Here is a 25,645-nt window from a genome sequence, read left to right on the forward strand (position 1 = left end):
CTAATACATTCTTACATATACGACAGATGTCGTTGGAAAATTAAATTATTTATTATTAAATAAGTCAATTATGCAATTAAACATTATTTTTCTTAAGAAGTTTGGCTTTAAATAATCGCCTAGTATGGAGTCTTTGCCTCTTGGCCTACATATATAATACAGTGATATCTATAACGTAATGTAAGGTGTGTACTCACGACATCAATATATGGTAGTGAAAATGAATTTTAAGGTTAACTATGGCTTGTAAAGAAATAATGAAAATAAGAGCCGGCTTAGACACATGGAGTATACTGGTGAGTTGGACGAGGCTAGGACTCGTCCTGGTTTATTGGGCCACGTATTACGATAATGATGATGGGCATGTAACATTTTATTGAATTTTAGTTGATGCAAGCGCATTGTTATATAAAGTCTTGAGGCAATAGTAAACAAACTCTTACATTGTGACAAGATACATTTCAAAGTTGAGAGCAATTTTCACGTCGCACAGCGTAAAATAAATTTACTCAGAAGGACAATGAAGTGTGTATCTACAACGTATTGTCGAGCTAACTGTTAGATAAAACATGTTATGTTGTCAAGTTGTGTCTACGTTTTTTGGTACTTAATTCATTTTACTACATTTCCTCTACTATGTAACTTTTGTATCATTCCTAGAAATAGAAAGACGTGAGAAGGTTTTAAATTAATATAAAAAAAGCAGTTTTAAAAGTTTATATTAAGCTTTTTCTAAAACAAATATAAAAGCTTTTTAAATAACTCAAGGCACTTTTTGTAACATAAAGTTTAGTATTTTTTTTTAAATTGGCTATGCAATCGTTAGGATCTAGGATGTGTTACGAATAGCCACTTGCTTATTAAGTAGGATGCCCGTATCTTAATTATTGGAAGAGCACACAGGCGTGAATCCAGCGTTGATAGGTCGTTTACCTGTCGGGTGTTTTTAGTGGGTAATATGCATGAGATGTTTTCAAATTATTTATTTATTTAAGAATACAAAACATTGTAGACATTAGAAATTAAAATTCAGGACGTTCATAATATAAGCTTTATATTATTATACTCACAAGAGAGAAGAAGAAAATATACATAAATAATTTTATACAATAAAATTATGTTTCAAAAACAAAATGCAAACTACATCATTTACAATGTCTATGTCGTTAGGATGGGAAATTTACTAGTATTACACCCCTCGCTAATGGTGCCTGATAGGCTTGACACGAAGAAACAGTTCTGACCCAAAATAGGTCATGGCAGCGACCACGTAGGTAATTGACAGGCGGTACATATAAATTTAAATTCTTTAGGACGACAGGATTGGAAACCATCTCTCGTGATAACACATGATAGTATAAACAAATACATAATCTAAAGGTATAATCCATAATGGGTAAATTGAATGTATCAACAAATACTGTGGTACAAAAGGTTTTACGACGATATACATATGAATATGTGTATTAAATAAGGCTCTAAGTACCAAAAAGTAGTATTGACTGTAGTTACAAAATACCGAGTCATTGCAGTAAAATTTCATGAAGCAGACCTTTTGAAAAATGTAGTTTTACAGTGTGAAGCAATCACGGCAGCTTCTATAATTTTAGGTATTAAGAACTCGCAAGTGTCAACACACCATCGTCAGCTATTTAATATTGAATACCGTTAATCACTGCAGTGCTACTTACACCATTATAAATAAAACACGCCAACGGACTTACAACGTCGACAGGTTTAATTATTTTGCTGTATTTTTTTGACTTGCTTGAGGCACTTAGAGCCTAATGCAGAATCTAAGAATTCGTTCCTAAGGATAAGTCGCCGAAAAGCATGACTTAACTATAGACAGTCCTGAGTATAGAGTTAAGGAATCCTTAACCATAGACTACTTTTGTTATGAACACGCCCCCTTCTGTATTACCATTTACCACTGACAGCTGCTGTCAAAATAAATTCGCATGTCTATAACAAAGTCCATACACTCAAATTCATTTAACAATGTATCTCAATATGGATATTGATAGTTTTAATTCGTTTGGCATGTACTTGGAGAATATTATTTTATTTTTATACGCCAGCCCGCAGAATACAAAATACCAGGTGAAGAATGACACTTGCAGCTAGTGTTACCATGTTAAAAAAATATCTTGTGGTGCCTGTGGAATCACGTATAATGACTTATAACGGAAACATAAGAGTATTATAATTAAATATTAATATGTATTTATAGTCATTGCATTTATAAAATGCAGTTGTCATATTTTTGTCATCGTTTAACAATTATAAAATAATTTACCTAATTTACCTAACGAGAATTTTTAAATATGGTATTATTTTCAATAGAAATGATCTTAACTAAGGACAGTGTTTCTGCATAGTGTTTTCTGCTAAGGAAATTTTAGTTATGACAAATGTTTCTGCATTCCGCTCTTAGACTATAGTTGAAGTGATTGGCGTTGGTATGTAGATCATTTTTCTATAAAAATGTCAGTTTTTATTATTTTGGTACTTAGCGCCTTAATTAATACACGTATTCATATATTGGAGTCGATACATACATTGTATGATGAATTTGGATGCATTGGATGAATACATACATATAATAGAGTGCTTTTGGCCGTCTGAATAAAGTCTTCAAAAGTGACCTTCCACTGTGCCTAAAGCGGAAAGTGTTCAACCAGTGTGTGCTTCCCGTGATCACATATGCGTGTGAAATATGGGCCCTAAGTAAAAGAGTATGGTATGGCGTGGTATGGAGAGGTGCACCCTGGGCATAACGCGAAAGAAAAAAAAAGGAATGAGTGGATAAGGAAGCAGACAAGGGTTTGCGATGTAATAGAGTTTATTAAAAGCCTTAAATAGAGATGGGCTGGACACATAGCTCGAAGAAGAGACAATCGTTGGACAAATCTAGTCATCCAGTGGTATTCAAGAAATACTAAACGTCCGCAAGGTAGACCTAGAGGCCGCTGGATCGATTAAATGATAAAGTTTTGCGGAAGTACGTGGCAACACAATTCACAGGACCGAGAGAAGCGGAAGCAGCTTGAAGTGGTCTTCATCCAGCAGTGGATAGATTCAGGCTGATGATGATGATACATATATTACACATGTAGTATGTATGCCTTTCGTATGTATAATTATACTGGGAATTTTTTAAACAGCTAACAACTTAAATTGATTGGAATTGAGATATAATATATGTTAAGTAGGTCCATACTCACCGTCAATTTTATAAAATGAATAAAAATAAGTCTTTTGAAACTGTGGTTTTTCGTTATTTGGCTTGATATTGCATGGTCAAGGTGTAGCGTTAAACCTGAGGGAACCTGTGAGAAGTGGTGTGACCCTGTGCTACCTTTTATCTCCAAAGCATAAGCGCTGAGGGATGAAACTGTAAATATTTAAACTCTATTCAGATTATTAGTCTGTTCATTTTAATCCCATGTCAATGCGCCCGACTAGAAAGTGATGAGCTGTATTCAAAGTATGCAACTGTTGATTAAGCTCGTAGCACCTAGATATTGATATAACTAGTCCATTAGTATTCCACTTGGTTATTGTCTATCATTGATTATACAATTCTGTTGGTATATTCTGTGTATTGCATAGTAATTCGGTCTGACAGGCTATATTGGGATTCGCGGCGATTTAGTTTTCACATTGGCGTACTTTAAGAGGGTAATACCTAACGTGACCATACGTCCCGTTTTTAGGTAACCTATGCCGTTGTTCTTAAGCACAGCTTTGGGACGCCAAAATTTCCCATTTCAGAAAGAAAAGTGCAACGCATAGTAACAATTTAAAAAAAGGCGCGAAAAATAAAAAAAATCGATTGAAAAAACACAGTTGCAAGTCGCAGTTTTTAAGTCCTGCCAAGAATTTCATTATTGTTTGAAATCAAAACCATATATAATTTGCTATAAACTTGCTACAATAAATTTTCATTATTAAATAAAAACTATGTAGAAATAATATACGTTTTCTTGCATACACATACTATTAAGTACCTAAAAATTGGTAGATATCCCGTTTTGATGAAAAATATAAATGGTCACGTTAGTAATACCGCATTCTCACAAAATGTATTTTTTTCTTGTTCATTAATGATACCTACTGTCACACCCCCAAATTGTCCTCATTTGGGAATGTCTCCGCTGGGGTTCTAAACATTCCGGAACAAGGCCTGAACAAAAACGATGCATAAGTGCGAGTGAAAAAGTATTCGGCACCCTTATAATCTCTGCGACACGCGCTAGAGTAAGATAAAAGGTTTACAGATGTGTGAGATGATTTGCTGTGGTGTCGCCGCCAAATCTTAGTTAGTTGCTTAACTAAGCGTCAATAGCCTGCGAGCGCGTGTTGCAAAAATTGATATTTTTTGTGTTAAACATAAAGTTAGTGGTAAATATTTTTAGTTAATTAAGTAGAAAAGATGGTTCTGTGTGTTGTATTAAAATGTGGTAGCCGTACTGATAAGCAAGAAGATGGTATTACGTTTCATAAGTAGTTGATACATGTTCGTGATAATTTATTTGTATATTATTATATATTCAGTGAAATCAGTGACCTAGTGTTTCTTTAAAATAACTTAAATTATGGATATTTTTACCTAATGGTTGCATTTTGACCGCTTAAAATTACTATATAACGTAAAAAAATAGAAAATTATATTTTAATTCTGAGCGTCTAGTGCGAGCACTTTAGGCGAGCACTAGCGAAATGGTCTATGGTTTCAAACATTTGTGTACAAATGCGTTCGCTCGCCCACAAACCAAACGCACGGCACGCAGCTTCATTTAGCAATGCAAAGGGTGGCGTCTAGATGTATCTATAGTCTAAGGGCCGGAACCATTTTCGAGCGGATTAATAGTAATATGAGCAAGGGTCGATTACGTGAAAGACCGATTTTTGATACTCTAATCTTCAATTTATTATCTGAAATATTTTTTATTATATTAAAAAAAATTCTATCTTAGTTAATATATTTAAAATAATTTCCATTTTTTGCTCATATGCCATTGACAAAATATCCACAAACGTTGCTTTTGTCCCTCGCCGTTGCTGTAAGTGCTTGGGGTACGCTTTTCGCCTGTAACGTGGTCGGCAAGCACGAGGGAAATATTTTGGCGGTAGAATGCTCTGCTCTATGCATGTAAACCATTAAGTGTGTCACTCTTGCCCCCGCAAAAGCAGATATAAAATTCTAATTTAAAAATACTCTTCCCCAGCATTATTAATTAAATAAATAAAGCTCGCCGTTTTCAAAAACCATTATCAGAGGTTTTTATTATCACTCCATGTCCTCAAGCAACAAATGATACCCTCAACCAGCATACTGAGCGAGAAGGTGAATGCATATTCTCACTTGTGCATTTGACGGGAGATGACACATAATAGGTGTTGGGCTCATCACACCGTCCGATCTGTTCGTCACAGAGGCCAATTTGTTGCATATAAAGTATCATATTGCCAACGTGCAGTTCGCTTCTTCATTTAGATTTTTCGGTATTGTATGTTAGTTTTTGTTTCATATTATAATTCAAAGTACATTTGAGTACTAGTCTTGGATAACTGCTCCTGAGATGTTCTCAGTCATAAAAATATATATGCTTCACATACAAATGTAGGGTCTCGTGAATTTCAATTTGCAATGGAAATGATAAACATTATTGGTCTCCATATTTTTGATCGGTGTCGAGTTAGGCTAGGGAGCGGAAGCCAATAATTGATGCTGTCGAAATGTGATGTTATCGCCGAATGATTCATATTTATTGGATACAGCACAAAACGAAATCACGAAAAACGTCAATTCTCCAGAGACTGCAGATAAACGAATGACTTTCTGAGATGCATTCTGCAGTTTTTAAAACATATTATTGGGCGCAGATTGGATAACCTGGAGAAACTACTGGTTTTGGGTAGCGTCCAAGAAAAACAAAACAGAGGAAGAGCACGCTGGAGTGACAAAGTAAAGGAACTTACTTGCCTTCACTATATCCTGAGAGAAGTAAAAGGCCTCGAGGGGTGAAGAGTCTTAGTCACTTAAAAGATGACTGTATTTCAGGGTGGTCACGATCCTCTGCCATGAAAGAAAGTAGAAGATATTCATCTGATAAAAAAATCAGCACTGGATATTTAAAATTTATAGGGCGGCTGAGTTCTATAATTTTGTGTTTAAAAATCTTGATATATGCGAATTTTGTGAAAAAAATGTCATTTGACCATCCATACTGCGGCAGTGAAAACTTTTGGGTTCATACTGTCAAACAAGATCTTCTTGTCAACGTGTTAAAACTGTGAACTAATAAGCCCCTCCTACTTTTAATCGCACTTCGAATGCAACGACTTCCGGTTATTGCCTAGATCTTCTTGTCGGACAGTAGTAACATGGATTAGTTCAAACACCTTCGACGCGTGTTCGCGACACTATCCACACTTGTGCGAAAGGTATTGGGCAATGAGTGGAGTTGTGGACCGGTTACTATATTAATTAATTCTTCAAGTTTAATGTTGAAGTTGATTTTAATTAATAGGTACAATCTAGTTCTATCATAAATTGATAGTTAAAATATAAAATAAATATATTATGGACCCTCTGAGGATATGGGATATGGGATCTGGAACTGAGATCACTGGACTAAGCCTAGAGGGCTTGGAAAAGCTCAGTAATTAAAAACCGATAGCACCGGATCGTCTGGGATGGAGGAAGGTTTTTATATACGAAGATAGCCGTTTATATTTCGGGAATAACAAACAAAAACGGATTTTTTATCAATAAAAACAGTTTTATTGTTTTTCAAAATATTCTCCACGATAATTTATACAATTTTCCATGCGTTTGAACCAATCTGAAAAGTATTTTTGCCACTTTGTAGAAGGTAACTCCAAAACATGGTTTTTGAATGCATCAACATCAATCTTCTGGTGTATAAAATCATTGACCACGCAATTTATCTTTGTCTGTCGGAAATAAAAAGAAATCATTTGGTGCCAACTCGGGGCTGTACGGTGGATGACCGATCAATTTGATATTTTGAGTGCTCAAATAGGCGCTTGTTTGAGCCGATGTGTGTGAGCTCGCATTGTCTTGATGAATGATGATTTGACGCTGACGGTTGCTTTTCCTCATTTCACCAAAAACTTTTGGAAAATAAATGGTAGTGTATCATTCAGAATTGACTGTTCTATGATTCTCTAAAGGTACAGTTGCGACATGGCCCGTTTTTCTGAAAAAAAAACAGGCGACCATTTGCTTCGAAGTGCTTCGAGCGCGAGCAACTTTTGTTGGTTTAAACTCATTTTGGAAGACCCATACGGTCGACTGCTGTTTACTTTCGGACTCAGATTAGTCACCTGTAGAAATCTTATAAACGATTTTTGAAGCACCTCGATCTTATTTTTTGAGCCTTTCCTTGCACCAATCGATACGTGCCTCTTTTTGTGCGATTGTCAAATTATGCGGGATCCAACGCGAACATAGCTCCCTTACGTTTAAATGTTCATGCAAGATCATATAAACGCTAGTGTTACTAATGCCCAGAGATGCTTCATTTTTACGATATGTCATATGATGATCTTGCATTATCAGTTCACGCACAGAATCGATGTTTTCTAGAGAAACAACTGATTTTGGACGACCTTCACGCGGCTCGTATGTGAGCGAACGACAGCCACGATAAAATTCACTAAATCAGCGATATACCGTAGTTTTTGATGATGCTTCATCTCCATATAAAGCATTAAATTCAGCGATGCCGTGATAATCCACGTCGAAAGTTGTTAAAAATAATCGCACGAAAATTTTCAAGAGTTAATTCCATTTTTTGGCCGAGATAAATTTTTCAAATGAATTTAAAAAAACAAAAAGCATCCGTTTGTTAAAACATTCAGAGTACCTTTGATGTTAAAAATGTCATACTTAAAAATACAGAAGTCAAATTGCACCTAGCAACACCAGTGTTGCAAATTCCCGAAATATAAATGGCTACATATGAAGACGAAGATCCGCTAAGGATTATTGTGCTATTGACGAGTGCACTGTTGAAATGAAATTGAAATTAAACATAGAAAATTTTTTATTAATTAAAACAATGTTATTCTTAACTAGAAGTAGTACGTCACTGAACGCGGCGTAATAAAGCCTTATTTAAAGTAGAGACGAGCTTAATCCGGGCACTGTTTTGTGGCTTATCATAATAAAATGTTGTATTGTTAGCAAACTTTTAAATGTAGTGATTGATGTTGAGTGTTATTATTGGGTCTTGTTTATTTGGGGCGAAATGAAAATATGCGCTAAAAAAATAATGGAAAACTCAGGCAATACCAAAAATTACGTTACGTTGTAAAACAAATCTTTTTACTACCAGAAAATATGACTGCCTAATCAAAAATGGTATTATATATTCATATCGAATTCAAGTTTCATTGTTTATTTCGAGAATATGTTCACACGTAACATTTTCTGAAATTTACTCTTTGTGTGAAGTTAAAATAGTATTGAAATGCTTCGGGTTATTGCGGGTGATAACAATGTAAAGTTTACCACAAATGAATAATTTACAATGTTTTGGTAACTCATTTTCAGATCCATTTATATTTTAAAGATTTTTTTTTAAATATCAATATAATCTTTTGGTGAACTATTATTATTTAACACGCACGATGGCCGCGTGGCTTAAACGCCGGCCTATTGACTCGAGGGTCCCAGGTTCGAATCCTGAGTCTGCAAGTACACATATTGTTTTTCAATTTGTGCATGAGTGAATGGACCTAATAGGTTGAGCAAGTGGCTGATATCCATTTCTCGTAAAAATAAAATCTGTTAATACAAACCTCCACTCTGTGGAGGCCCATATGATCATATTAGAATCAGACATGGTCGAAGAACAAGAAGAACTATTATTGACTGATAACTATAATTTAAAATCTGCGCTGAGTGCTAGTTTTCTCAATGTTAGTATCGCTAGTTATTACTTCTTCATAACGTCGTACCTCAAGTTATAGTTGTCGGTTATAGAACTAAGTGAAATGAATATAAAATGGATAGATGGACTGAGGGGGTATATGGACGTCCAATTTTTATAGAATCAGGTTATATAATATAAATGGACTTTTTAGGAAGAATATTAGTGATGGATATTTGTTAAGCCTACTGGGTTCGTCCACTGATATTGAACAGACATTGAAAAAAAATGTATTTTTAGAACTCTTCAGAGATTTATAGTAATATCCATACAAAAATCATCAATCACCGTAAAAATATCAGTGCAACTAAAAATTATCCATCCGCAATTGATGTAAAACTAATTAAAGTTATTTCATTGATAATAATATTATTGTAGTTGTGAATGTTGTGATTGATTGACCTAAGAATAATCAGTTTGAATCTTTTGCATTTTCATACATGGAAAGGGATCGATGGCCATTCGACTGAGCTAGCAAACATCTAATTAAAAATGTAACTTCTCTAGGCCCATAAACCCTAGTGTTACAAGACGTATCCTGAAAATTTATTAGGCTGACAGGGTGAAAAAAATATGTTAAAATAAATTAGCAAAAGAAATTCTGCGTAGTACCCATTATAAAAAACTACAGTACCTTCGTCATATTAGCATTCCCCAACTTATTATACAGCGAAAGATTATTAACGACCTCCATGATTGATACCTGTTCCGCTCCATCAAACGATTCCGGGTAGAAGACGATAGAATAATAATAATCTTGATGGTGACCGACAGGAGTTGGCACAAAAAGAAAAAAAAAATTGTATTTATCGAATCAATTGGTACATATAAATCTCTGAGCTTGAAATATTTAAAAAAAATATTTCTTAAACCCAGATAATGCTAATATTTCGAAGTCTAACAGTTGAGTTACCGTTTACGGTTTAAGTTCAAATTTAATAACAAGTTGTACAAATTAATAGTTCGGTATTTGAAAGTTTAAAAGAATATTGCAAGATCGCTGATTAATTCGCGTGCTATCTTATGGAGAGGTAGTCTTTTGAAACTTGTGTTTAATTAATTTACTCTTAAAGTAATTACATCAAAGTGATGCGATCATTCTGATGAGTTATTGTTGTTTCTAAGTTCGAATTTATGACTTTTATGATTTTTTTAAACAGCAAAAAGCTTACTAAAGGCGTAACAATCAATCTGAAAACTTAATCGTTAAATTTAGTACCTAAGTTATGTGTCAAAACTATAACAAAACCAACTAATTCATTAACGAAAGTTAATTCAAGTTACAAACTCCGAGAAATTTCGACTTGGGTCTGTTTTATAATCTGCCAATCTATACTAAATAGTACGTAATTCAGTGGTTTTCAATGTTTTTTTTATTTCATGACGATCATAGTGTAATTATAAATAATTACAAGATAAAAAGAACTTTTTATATACAACGTTTTTAAATTTTCTGTTGAACCATATAAACTTGACTTGACTAGCTTAAGCGATCAAAAAAAATTGTACTTGACATGTCATATTGATTTCCATAGTAACGCAGGTATATATTAATAATTTAATTGCTAGGACCCCAAACCCCTAGCAACCAATAATGGTGTCGAAATAACTTTTGATGCAAAACAGAATTAACTGAAAATGAATTCAATTCTACTTAAAGATGGCTAAAAGTATTAAAAAAATGCATTGGCATCTAAAAGTTTAAAATGTCCAGCCAGTTGGGAAGTTAGTTAAAAATTGATTGCAAGATTTGTACCGGACAAAGAACCACCAGACAAATAAGAATACGAGCTAAGAAAAACGTTGTTAAAATAAGCAATCTAATCGAAAAACAATTGAAATTTACAACTGTCATCTTAAAATTAGTATTCAGCACAATGAAGTGTTTTTATATGTACGATTGTCTTGGTATTCTATGATGTTACAATTATTGAAAATGTCAATTTTACGTTAAATTAGTATTCAGCACTATAAAATACAAATACTAACTGAAAATTAATCCAATCAGGCGGTGATTATATAAAATTGAATTTTCCTTTTTTAAATTTGAATTTAGGGGCTACTGACTGAGCTGACTGATTCGCAGCTAACTTCATACCGTCGCGCACTTTCGTAACGGTGTGCGCGCGCAGCTCTCAATTTCACTCTCTACCAAACGCCCCAAAGAAATATAACTTCAATATTATTAGTAGTTCTGATAAATTTCGTAACCTATGAGCTTAAGAAGCACTATTCTAATGCACGCGTATTATAGCCAGCGTTTTAGGAAGTTCTTATTAGAATGCTCCCAGCAGAAATTTGAAAGGTCCTTGGGAAATGAAAGGTGTTCCCCAGGGTGCCGAGGTGCACACATTGAAAAGCTCTGACTGAGAATTTGTAATTCTGTAGTCTGAAGACCGCCTAGTAGGTAATGATAGTCTGTAATAATAGGTATTAGGGTGTGCCTTCGTATAATATTTCTCGGTCTAGTAATCTTTTGTTTCAATTCCCTTGTATGTCCATACAATTTGATATTTCAATGTCTCAAAATCGTGACTGCTACAGAAAATATGGGATGTGACTCACATAGGTAATTAAATTATTATGGATGGCCAATTATTAATTTATTGTAATGGATTTGAAACAATGTTTTACTTAGTTCTATAATAATTTTTGAGTTGTGGATTTTGACAGCTATTTCATGCTATAAACTCATCACTGGTTATTGCCAGAGTACACCGAAATGGGTTGCCTTCTAGCTAACAATGTAACAAAGCATAATTCTCAAGCGTGGATAAATATAGGATAAATTAGTATAAAATAATATTTATAAGAATGTACATTAAAGTTTCTCACGTAAACGATGTAGCAGTTTATTCCATTTAAGGGGGGACATGCTCAGCGTAGGTCAAAATGGAGCTTTTTTTCTATTTTCAAAGCATGATCCTGGACATACCTTAAACGTTGTAGATAATCTATTTATATAATTTTGAAGCCTTATTATCCTTTATATTTATTTTAAACATTGGATGACTGCGTAAAGTATTTTTATTACATTATATATTATTAATACTATTATACATTATAAATTAAGTGGTAATAAATTACCCACGATGGCCGCATGGCTGACGCGTCAGGATATATAGTGTCGTAGGTTCCAGGTTCAAATCCTTGGTCTGGCAAGTACTCATATTATTTTTCAATTTGTGTATGAGTCAGAGTATGTACCTAATAGGTTAAGCAAGTGGCTGACATCCATTTCTCGTAAAACCAAATTTGATAATACAAACCTCCATGTGATCTTATTAGGATCGGGCATGGTCGAAGATAAATTATTTATTCTAACCAACATTTATTATTTGAATTTATATCAAACATAAGTGTACAAAAATGCTAGAAAAGTCATATAAGATTTTTTAAACATCTAAATATAGAACTGGACCGCTCCATAAAGCACCCCGTACCACTCGGATTAATCATTTTTTTTATCAGAGACCTATCTTCTTCTTAGCCATTCTATCATGTCAGAGGATCATGACTATTCTCAAATGCAGTCATCCTCTGAGCGAATAACGCTTTCCACCTCTCAGGGCTCCAGTTATTCGTTGCAGCGAATCTCTGCTTTGCCTTCCCCTCTCTTTAGGTTATCTGGTCCACGCTGCATCTCAGACATTGTAGATAGCTATATTTCTGCCAAATTTTAGCTACGCTCTAACTCGACTAACCTATCTGGCGACATAGCATATATTCCAAGAGCTTATCTCACAAAGTTTCTTCGATATAAACACGCTCACCTATTTCTATTTGGAAACATTGAATCTATTTTGTTCTGTGGAAATAATAGCACACAAGGCCCGCGGGGAATTTTCTGCTCACGAAAAAAATCAAAAAAGTTATAACGGGGAAAAAAGAAAAAAAAAATCATTCACAATTTATTGCTCCAAAGACTGGACAGTACGATTTGGTTGAATGAAAACAAATAGAAAATAAAATGAAATCTCTGAATAAAACATAACGTATTTTGTATTCAAATCATCTCTCATACCAGTTGACGTCAAACGTAAACCGGATTTTGTTTCTATTCAAATATTGAAGGCATAATGGAACGCTGATTTTCCCCTTCAAAATGTGGTTGTCATATTGCGGCACAAAATTTACACTCCTAACCCAACCTAAGCTAGGTCCAAAATTTTAGGGTGGAATTTCATTTTTGAATTCATAAGATAGATTCCTAACCGTTTGGTATATTATAATATCTGTACCTGAGAAGCATATGGATGCAAGTCTAAACTATGAAATTTTCAGGAGAGCCAAAAACTTTTTTTATTTTATGTTAAGCTCTTATAACTTTCATAATTATTTATACAAATTGATAAAAAATATATATTATAAAGATTACTTAATTTTAAATTAGAAATAAGAAAAATATGATAATTGTGTATTTCTTAGACATCGAAAAAAATCATTCAAAAAAGGTATGAACTGCTTCAAAATTAAATTTAAAATTTAGTTGAGACTAGGGAATCCAATCCCGAGCCAAATTTGTGATCCCGGGATTGGCATTTTTTCGATAGTTAATACAAAATTTTTATATATACAAAAAACATTGATAAAATCGGTCAAAAATTAGATAAATAAATAATTTACTAGCTGAGCCAGCTGGCTCTCGCCAGTCTGTCTCGCTAGGTCTTGCAGACAGCTTAGCGTCCTAATGTATGGTATTGAATTTTAATAAAATTGTGAGGTATGCAGAGACGGCGCCGTTTGACATTTCGCTGATTTTTCACTTTTACAATTTGCAAGTCGTTACTTTCGATATAAATTTGGCGTCATATGCAGAGTCTATTCTGGATTCACCATCCCAGGCTGCTAGACCTAGCAGAATAGCAGGTAATTTGATTGCGATTCAATAATATAACGTTTATATTAATCTCACGCGTATCCCCTTGAGGTAATAGATGAAGATTAGCCATATAACTATTAAATTATTTTGTTTAATTGTCTAAAAAAATGCTTGCAGCTATAGAATAATATTTAAAAAAACAAATTTTGAATTAACATTTTATATAATGTTTCCCGGTGCGGGACGTTCATATCGAAACAAATGTTGATAAAAGAAGGAACTCGTAGATCTGAGAGGAAGTAATTGGGTTAGAAAGGACTTCGTCTATATATGTATTGATCCAAACTGATTATGATAATGGCATTATAAATATTTAGGTAGATATATGTATGTATATGTTACGCCTACGTGTGAAATTGCGTATTACCTACATGAAATCGGCTAAATTTTGCCTATTTCATAAAAATGCAAACCCATTGCCTTATTCATGAAATAGGCAAAACATCTGTCGAGTGCGTGAATTTGGCAGTAATTTTTCTGCCTAGTTCATGCATAGGGCAAATTAGATATTGGCGCTCCGCTCCGGTGGTGTTTTTTCCAAGTAAATCAAATTTGTGAAATGCTCATGCATTGGTCAATATAGATAGTGGCGCTCCGGTGGAGTTTTTTTGCAAATAATCAAACTAACCAGATGTCAAATGTTATTGATTATATAAAAATATGCCTATTAATAACTACAATGACGTTCATTTCCAATTACTATGCCCAAAAAAATCTAGAACTATAATATGATAACGGGAGAATTTTATTAAAAGGTATTTTCGCGATTTGATTTGAGCTTTGGTATCAGGCAATAGTCGATTGTTTGTTTGCGATAGTATGATTAAATTTGATAGTTTGTTGACAGGTGTTAGGTAACCTTAAAATGGATATTCAGTTGAATTCAGAATTACAAAACCTAACCGAACCTAATAATAATATTATAATATTATGTCCAATTATAACTAATAAAACCATCCGTATTAAATTTACTTTTTCTACTGTCATGTTGACAGTTTAAGAATTCTATACCCTGCCGAATTCACGTACTTGGCAGATAATTTGCCTAATTCATGAATAAGGCAACGGGCTTGCATTTTTCATGAATTTGACAAAATTTTGCCGATTTCATGTAATACGCAATTTCACAAATTCGGTTCAGTTCAATTCATAGAACAAAAAATAGTGGACTCAGCTTAGAGAGGCCTTCATCGAGCAGTGTATTGATCCGGTGTAATTATGATAACGATGAAATGAATATATTATTATTATTTAAAAATGTTTGATAAATGCAGCAATGTATATAAGAGTAATGGAATTAGTTCTGAGACGGCTATATCGAGTAGTGGATCGATCCTGGTTCATGGTGATAATGAGGATATAAATGGGTAGGTACATCAATTTTGATAGATATAGCAATTCATATGACCAAGAGGATTATTGGAATAACCTTCACCCAGCATGGCATCTTAATAAGCATAGTGACACACATTGATTCTTCTATATAGTAACCACATGGATGCAAATAGTGGATAATAATATGACGTAGGTACTTCATAGTGCGATTATGGGATGAAATGATCATAATTGACTTTTTTAGTTGTCTATAAAGCATGAATTTTTCTTATATTGTGTAATAAAACGTTTAATTCAACATTATATAAATACTATATATTAATAAAATTGTAAAAACCTTGTGTATTTATTACGTATAGTAAACGTCATTTTTAATTTACCTACCTACGTTGTCTATGAATATGACAGCTAAAATAAAAGTATTTTGTCTATGGTTCAAAATAAATAAAAATGCATGCGTAAATGATGCTCCGTCAATATTTTTTTAGGATAATTTGATTAATCAACGTAGTTTTATATTTAGTTTTAATCTTTGATCATGATGATAATCGTTGAAATGTGGCCTTATTATTAAATTTAAATAAACTCATCGAATATTGTGAAGAGGCAAGGCAATGACGTACCTATTAATACATTGTTGTGTGATTTGTGACAGCCAGGAATTTTCGGATTAAATATGGGCAAAAATATATCTATAGGAAACGTATTTCTGAAAGTGATTGACTATTGTCTTTTATGCTCGTTTATAGAGACATTAAAATATTATATTTATTATGCAATTAACGTAAACATTAACAATAAATGTCTTGATTGAAATTGATTATTTAATATGCTAATAGAAATGTCACATTTTTCGATTATTTCTGCAAATTCTAAATTTGAATTTTGACACGTCAAATGAACTTGTTTATATCACAAAAGAAAACAATTGAAAATCAATCATCTATTATTTCAGTTTGACAGATAAATAGCAGTGACGTGGTTTTAGATTATATTTTCGTAGTAATTAGTGAGGAAATATGTATTTATTTCTTGTTCGTACGCCAGTGTGCTACTTACAGATTTGAATAATTTTGTGGAATATTAATTTAGATATTTTGCAATATTGATTATATAGAAAGAATTAAGCGACATTATAATCGATTTGCGGTAGACGAAAGGCAAGATGCGAAAATGTATGGTGACGGATGTAAAACGCGATTTAAAACGATAGTATCTATGATTGTGTCGAGTTTTATCAGATTGTGCCCGATTCAAATGGAAGTAGATTCGGGACTCCAAAAATTGAAGTGAATTCCTTTAATAATCAACAAAGTGGTATTTAAATAAAAAAGTTGACGTATTTTCCAAAATCTCTTAGGATAATAATATATAGGAGATACTATTCAAGACATTTATTGTTAAAATTGTGCATGTTCAATCTTGGAAATACATAGGTATAATGGAGTAAATAATATTGTATATAATAATGTGTATATAATAATGTGAGAGTAAAACAGTTCTATGTATTTATGAAAAGATAACAAATACAGGTTCAATTAAAGTAAAAAATAACATATTGTGTTGACAATAAATACACGCTAACATGAAGTGTTAGTTTATTTAGTTTTTCTGATGTTGTTACGATTGCGTAAGGCAGCAAAAAATGGTTATTTATTATTCGGTGATTCCCCATGTGATCAGTGGGTCTCCAGAATTTCATTTTCTGGTAGAAACGTCTAACTAAATGTTTCTTGATTTATTTATTCTATTTCTCAAATTCATATCACGAAAGTGGGAAACATTGTTTTTTTCCAATCTTTCTCATTTTTATTAATTTATGTGAAAAAATAAAATGAATTTGTAACACATGAGTAATAAATCAAGCTTCATTCAAATTCAGTTTATTTTTAATGTAGTTATGTTATTAAAAGTATTTTTTCTGTTATATTTTAGTTTTTATTTTATTTTGCATAAATATTGATAAAAAATCGGGATCCCTAGTTGAGACCATGCCATTCAACGAATAAGACACAAGATTTGAGAATGAAACATTCTGTATATTTAACATCATAATTTCAAAAAATCTCATGCATAATACACACCAGAAAAAAAAAATTGTAGGAAAAAATACGACACCCGACGGGACTTGAACCTCTATCTGCTAGATTTGCGCCAGTGTGTTTTTCCAATTAAGCTAGGCTACTTTATTACGACGATAGTTATTACATGAAATGCTAATCGCATTATAATGTTGGCTATCGTTTTTAATTGTAGTGATTAAGTTGGATGCCCGTAGCTTATAGTATAACATAAGATTGAGAAGGACGAATAAAAGATGTTGAATTATTAACCGTATTCTAAACTTCTAAAGTACAATACTAGTATATACATGTATGAAATTCAAGCATGTCACTTTGCATTGCAGGTTCATTTAGGAGAACTTCACACTAGACTTATTATACATTTACTAGCCAATTTGCAGAACGTATAAAAAGATAATCCGTCACAATAAGATAATCTTCTTCTTCTTCCACCCTGCCACGTCCCAACATTGGGGCATAAAGCAAGCACAAGTTGGTGCCATTTCCCTCGGTCCATCGCCAACTCCTGCGCCTCCCGCCATCTCAGACCTAATAATATAATATCTGCCTTTCTACAAGGCATGCTTACTTTTCACTCTCTTGAATCTCGTCGGTCTCTTCTTCTCTTGAAACACTTGTGCTTGTTAGCGCGAGGGATGGTTTCCAATCCTGGTGTCCTAATAAATTTGAATATACATTGCGCCTGCCAATTACCTACGTGGTCGCAGCCATGATTTATTCTGGATCGGAACCGTTTCCTCGTGTCAAGCCTATCAGGCACCATTAGCGAGGGATGCAAGATTAGTTAATGCGCTCCCTAAAAACATAGACACTTTCAGTGATGTACTTTGCATTTTGTTTTTGAAACTTTATTTTTCTGTGTAAAATTGTATGTGTTTTGTTTTCAAAATTTTATTTTTCTGTATTAAATTGTACTTAAATATGTTTTGATTTAATTTATTTTTGTGTTATTATTATTATTATATTCTATATTGTAATATTTTTTGTTATAATGTAAATCTTATATTGTGTACGTCTTGAATTTAGGTTTGTTATGTCCACAATGTTTTGTATTCTTAAATAAATAAATAAATATGCAGCCAATAATACTATATTTCGGCATTATTATTTCATTGGAGAATCATGTAAAAATACGTACAACTGTTTATAAGTGTTACTGCACTCGGATAAGTAATGAAAATGAGCATAAAAATGGCAGCCATTGTGTATACGAGAAAATTGGAAAACCAACTGTACGATCTTAATATTTGTGGAGTTTAAAATTTTTATAATCATGTTTCATTTGAAATAATCCAATATAATAATTCTTTGGGACGGTTCCATGAATAAACAGAACACGAAGAAATAAAACGGTGTTAAAACAGAACTAGGACACTTCAGGAAAAATATAACATTTAATATTAAAATTGTCATATCTTTATATTATGTTGTATAGATTTTTAATAACACAGGTTTTTAATACGCCATAAAAAAACAAATTATATTGTTTGTGCATTTTTTATAGCTGTAAAGCCTCAATAATTAATTAAACGGGACTCAACAACGGGTGTTGCCAGCAATCTAAATATCTCATCTTAATCAATTTAATATGTTCAAAATGCTTAGGTGACTGGGTACAACGAAATAATGAGTTTAATAATTCTGTGGAGTTGTGCATGATTATCAAGAGAAACGAATGGGTTAGGAAGCAGACAGGAGTACGCGATGTAATAGACGTTGCCAAACCGCTGAAATGGAGATGGGCGGGGCACATTGCTCGCCGAAAAGACGGCCGCTGGACAAATGCCGTCATCCAGTGGTACCCAAGGGGCACAAAACGGCCACAGGGTCGCCCTAAAATCCGCTGGATTGACGAACTGGTAAAGTTCGGTGGAAATACGTGGCAGCGAACGACACAGGACCGAGAGAGTTGGAAGAAGTTGGGGAGGCCTTCATCCAGCAGTGGATTGATCCCGGCTGATGACGATGATCAAAATCAAGCAGATAAATACGTCGAATGGTCAACATACAGTGATTATAATAAATGTGAAATATTTATATATTTATATTTCTTTTATAAACTTAAGTTTTGTAAGTATTTAATTAGTAAATAGATACGACAAAAATGAAACTTTTCACTGGATGTTCTGTTTATTCAGGTTCTGTTATATTATCATGTTCTGTTATATATGCTCTATTTTGTCCGGTTACCCTTTGGGCCATACCTAAGATTATTAGAATAGCACGAATCTAAAGAATACCATGGTCATTATAAAGAACTGTCCTCTTAAATAAATGATCAATGTCACTACAATTATATTTTTAGTATTTTTTAACCCTCTACTTTGAGGATAAGAAACTCACAGTCTAGTAGATTCATTGTTTTTTTTTTTTTTTTAAGTTTCTCCGTTAAAATTTTGTCAAGCGTTCAATCATCGTTTCGTTAAAAAATACAGAATACTTAATACTCATTTTTAAAAATGAAATTTCAAGATTTTTTCGATCCCTTACATTTTTAGTAATGAATATTTTTCAATATATTAAAAATCAAGGCAGCGTATTGATCGCGGGGCTTTCCATTTATCAGCGCGCGTTCGCAGTGAATCGAAGCGACAAAAAATGCAAAAACGCTCACTAGCAGCTAATTATTAATTAGTGTCCGACAATGAAAATTGTTTACCATAGATAATTCAGAAATACCTCAGAAACATACCTAATATTAAAGTTATTGGCACCACTAAACCATTTCTGGTCCTAATTTGGCATATCACGGGACCTTACGGTTTATATGAAGCATCAATATTTTTTATGACTACGAATATCTCAGGAGCAGTTACCCAAGACTGAGATCGACATGCACTTAAGTATCATTGATTGGATTTTATTTGACTTAAAATTAAGAGTGCCAATGGAAGAGAGAAGCACATGGGGGTATATTTAAAAATGTACTAATTATTAATAAAGCTAATAGTACAAATAAACCGAAGATTTTAAGTAATGACATCTTAACATTAATAGTATGACAAACTGACATAAATATATTGTGACCTTATCGAGAATCGAATCCAGAGACCTCGGATGAAAGCCTACCACTTTATGCACTAGCTACGAGGGTTTCCATTATTCACAAAAAATACTACCAAGTAATTGCTGAATGGGTTTTCAATAAGAGCGTCAAGCTATTTAAATACACAGTTGACACAAGTGACACAGTTGCCGACGAAGGTAGTCTTTCTAGTGAACTTGGAATATTCATGAGTATGGCAGAATCTTAGGGGTATATTGGTATGACCGCGTAACAGACATGATAGTCCTCGGTGATAGAAATAATCACGAAGAGACGCTTCACGACGTGTTCCTGATACTGCCAGAGAGTGCAACACTACATACCTTTGTGGCACAACCTCAATAGTTTCTTCATCATGACCGACCCTTCCTCACCCTGTAGTGGTGCTATAAAAGCGATCTAGGTCTCACATGGTGATCGACCGAAGAAAGTGGCGCAACTTTGTGCTTCCCTATACCGAGGGATTAAAATACCGAATGAAAATGTCAATACCGGTATTTCTTAAGCATTAAAAAAACCTAAGTACATGCTTATCAATAAATCGACGGCCCCAGGAAAAACCATGATAAGTCTAAAATCATAAATGTTCAGGAGAGCGAAAAAACTAAAATATTTACGCTATTAAATTCATCATATAAAATGAGTAAGTTTTTTCTTATCTTATTTAAGTAAATCAGATAGACCATTTTATGGTCTATATTCCTATCAAAATTTAATGGTGATTAATTAATTAACAGCTGAGGATAATGTCCAAAAATCGTTTTTATTTGGAATAATATTACGCACTTTATATTTCGACTCGATTCAACATGCTTTTGCGCGGACGAAATAGATTACTGACTCCGCATAACACATTCATATTCTGAGATAGAAACCTTATTTTACGTCGCATTTTTCTTACTCTATACGATTTTATGAATTACAACTATAGTTATAACGCTCTTTTACGGAAAAATTGACATTGCGCAATATTTAACTCGAAATAGTACAGCGTGTCTATAAAATCTTAATAAGGGATATAGGGACATATTGATATATATATATTTTTATACGGAGTTTTTATAATTTAAATGTATTTAAGTATGACTTTTTATGTTTTTTTGCAAATTATTATTGATATTTTTATAAATAATCGGAATATGTACATTACGAAATAATAAAAATTCAGGAAAAATGTTTATAATGGAATAATAAAGAAGTTATGAGGAAATTAGTACATAACACTACTTACTACACCATCAATAAAATATCTATTTTTTATACCTACTTCGTAACAAATTTTTCATTAAAAATATAGAATAGATAGAAAAAAAACAATATAATGTTAATGGTCATGTATATCAGTAGAACAATTTTAATTTAATTAATATTCAGTACAATTATCGAAACCAGAGAGATAATATATTTCATTAAATAAATCATTGTAAGTTCGTTAATAGTTTACATAAAGGATATACTGAGTGAATTAAATTAGTAATTATCACTTTAGAACACACATAATTATTATTGTTCAATATAAAAATACAAAAATATTAAATAACTAGTGGAATATAATATTATACATAACAATTTGGCACAAATGTACCTACCAAAGCATCGAAATGTTGGAAAAAATATATTTAAGTAGGTTTATTAGTTTCAAAAATTTTAATACTAATAAACCTAAGGAAAGTGTTATTTATAACCTAATAATTATTATTTAAAGACAGCTGAATTCACTTTCGTTATCAAATGAGATAGCATTATTAAAATGTTCATCAGCAGAAGTTAAATTCATATAAAATTTATACTAGGCTTGTATAACATACACATTCTATAATCACGATTAGGTAATTACCTATCTAAAATAACATTGATACAACATTATGTAGTTCTTATGTAACAAGAGTGATAACCTTTTTAGTACCTACCTTATATTCTCTTTTTTCAATTCAATTTTTGCAACATGATAATATCATTAAGATATTATCTTTCTGTAGGTAATTGATCTTGTAAAATTGTAATTATAAGCTTATAAATACTGATCCAGTTGTGTTTTTCTAATGTTTATTGTTGATATGAGTTTAATTACCGATTAGTAAACATAGATGGATTATATTTAATTGTCAACATAAATCATGAAACATCAGTATAAGTACGTCTTAACTGAACTCAGTTATGTTAATTAATACGAGGTGTCATGATTGCATTAATATAATTGGAAAGTTAAAACAAGTATGTACCTCCGCAACATTGTAATATTTAGTTTAAAATTTAAATAATCGTGGTACGAATCTGCATTTTTCTAAACGGTTGGCTTTCAAGTAGTATTTTCTTTAAATGATACATTATGTTATCTAATCCAATCGATTACGTAGAGTTTTTTTATTTATCAACAAAACATCGTTTATTATCCGTTGTCATTCATATCACTTTATTTAACTTATTTTGATCGATCTAAAAATTATATAACTCCGACCGATTTAACTTAGATAAAATAATAATTACTATTTTTGCTAGTTTTCATATTTTAAAACAATCATATTCAATAAATTACTAAATAATTTACTAGATTTAAAACCAATTGATATTTTGTTCAATAGTATAGGTACCTACCAGATACCAAATTTTAATCTCATCTTATATACATTACTTACCTAGATTCTAGACAACAATAAATGCTTCATAAACTGACTATTTTCATACACGGTTTTCGGTAAAATTCTATTGAAAATAATAGATAAAATAAGTTTTCAAAAAACCCGGCTAATCTCCCTTTTAGATGACCGATGCAATAATAATTTATAATCCACAGAGCTCGTTTTCGAAAAATATTCAATGTACAAAGTAATAATAATATATACCCTTTTATATTATTGCAAAAATACTATTAACACGTAGGACGTATTTTTTTTATTTTTAGCCGAACTCATAATATCATTATTACAATGAGCTTAAGTCGGTCCCAATCAACTAGTAAGCCTTTCGGAAATTCTCACCATTTCAAAGTGTAGGTAATAAAAATGATTTTTTTCACTTTCTTAAGTCATAAATATTATTCCGTAATTAGTAAGAATTTAGCTAAAAGAATAATAAAATAAACTCTCTTGTATTTGCTAGCTAGGTAAGTCCTTCCTTTTAAATAATAAAATATTTTGTAATTTAAACATAAAAATACTGCCTAGTTGTTATTATCGATGTACAAGACTAATTTAATCAAAATGTGTCATACTATACCGAAAATAAAATAATGTTTTGAAGTTAAAACATAATATTATAGGTATAAGCATCCGCCTATAACATCGTGGGTTCCGAGTTCGAATCATGGATCTGAAAAATAGATACAAATTGTTTTTCAATTTGTGCTCGGAATCCTAATAGGTTGAGCAAGTGGCTGACATCCATTTCTCGTAAAAACAAAACCTGTTCTCCAATCTGTGGGGGGCCTCATTAGGATCGGACATGATCGGATATTTTAGGTGGGTACATTTTTAATTGCAAAACAATTTGTTTTCTAGTGATAGGTAATAATATTTAATTAAAATATGTCGTTTTCTGCTGGGTATTTATTTAAATTAAGTTTATTTATAATTACATACTTACTTTTTTTACTCATCTAAATAATTGAAACAGTGAATTATTATAATGATATATCCATATCGTTTTCTATTGGATATTTGTTTAATATCAAATAATATAACGATTTCAAACTTAAACATTACCTACAACATTGTTTTTTGGGTATCTAAGTAGAAGAGTAATTAACCGAAAATAGTCGAAGAAAGCTTGTGGAGGTCTTTATTTTGCGGTGGATTGAAATTGGCTGATGAATCAAAATTAATATTTAAACATTATTACTGTGTACCTACCTATATTAGTACAAAATAATTATTTTCTATTTTGTTTGTTTTATATTCAATAATATAATATTTTGATAATAAAACACTAGTACTAGTGACTAATGAGTAGCTTTTTAACTAAAACTGCATTTACCTACTGCAAATTCCAATATTTTCCAAAGATAAACCAATATATTTTTCGAAACTAATGTGATACGTCAATATAAACCATGCCGTATATTAGGATCTCCGTTAAAGACTGTTATAGCAAGTATAACAACCCTCTTACTCGTAAAATAAAACGCAGTACACTTTTTTTATTGATATATGACTATACTCCTCGGATATTTATGTGAACACAAATTTGGTCGATGCGATATGTAGATATAGAGCACCATTGTCAAAAACCTAACTTTGTCAATTTTTATGCTAGAGACCTGAATTTTTACAGGACATGCACAAAAAATATGATATTATAAAAAGCTAATAAAACTTAAAACGCTATTTTCAGACTTATCATGGTTTTTCCTGGGGCCGTCGAAATGTAGCTATAAAAATCTTTTTAAAATATTATTTTATAGTAAAAACCTAAATACCTACATTTATTATGTTGACATTTAAAAATATGTATTGATCATAATTATAGAACTAGTGATTTTTTTACAAATAATTTTAATATATTACATAGGTATTGATAATTTTAACTAAAGCCCTCAAAAGTTCATTAAGTGCAAATACGTCCGGCTGCAGGAAAAGCTTCTTAAATTCAACGCTTGTAAAGTCATCAATAATTATAGAATAATTGAACATGTTTGTCACGGATGTTTTCTATTTCGAAATAATATTTTGATAATTCATCGCGACACTTACTAAAATAAATATATTTGATGAAATTTGTTTTAATAATCTTTCATCTCTATTGGATTCACTCAATATATGCATTTTGCAGCACATAACTAATAATTCATTTTCAAAAACGTAAATGAGTGTGCTTTCTCAATACCAAAAATTTCGATATTTTGGATTAAAAAAACCGGTATTTCGGTATTGATAAATATTGGAATACCGGTTTTGACCGGTATTGATATCTTTACCTATGCCCCAATACTGGGGCGTGATAGGGTGAAGTAAGTAAGTAAGTAATAAAGAATAGAATACTCAAAAGTCGCTTGTCTGTTCGCTTCGCTTTACTACGAACGCAACCCAAAGCGTAGGGCTATTTCAGATGCGAGGCCATCCTCGAGTGCCAGTCGATAAGGTTCTTTTCTTATTTACTTCATCCTCTTATTCTTTGCACTCTTCGCTTCTTTAGGATCAGTCACTTAGTTGTAGATCTAATTTTGCTTCGAGCACGTACAGAGGAAGGTTATGAAATTTTCACTTTGAGATTTTTTGAAGGAAAATGGTACTAACTAATTATTACTGAGGAAAATATTAGCTTTGACAAATAGTTTCTTTTGATGGTAAAAATATTTCAAAACCAATCTGATGTAATTGTATTTGAATAAATA

This window comes from Rhyacophila brunnea, unplaced genomic scaffold (genome assembly GCF_057557595.1).
Source record: "Rhyacophila brunnea isolate RB1 unplaced genomic scaffold, BYU_Rbru_1.0 scaffold_24, whole genome shotgun sequence".
Classification (NCBI taxonomy): Eukaryota; Metazoa; Arthropoda; class Insecta; order Trichoptera; family Rhyacophilidae; genus Rhyacophila; species Rhyacophila brunnea.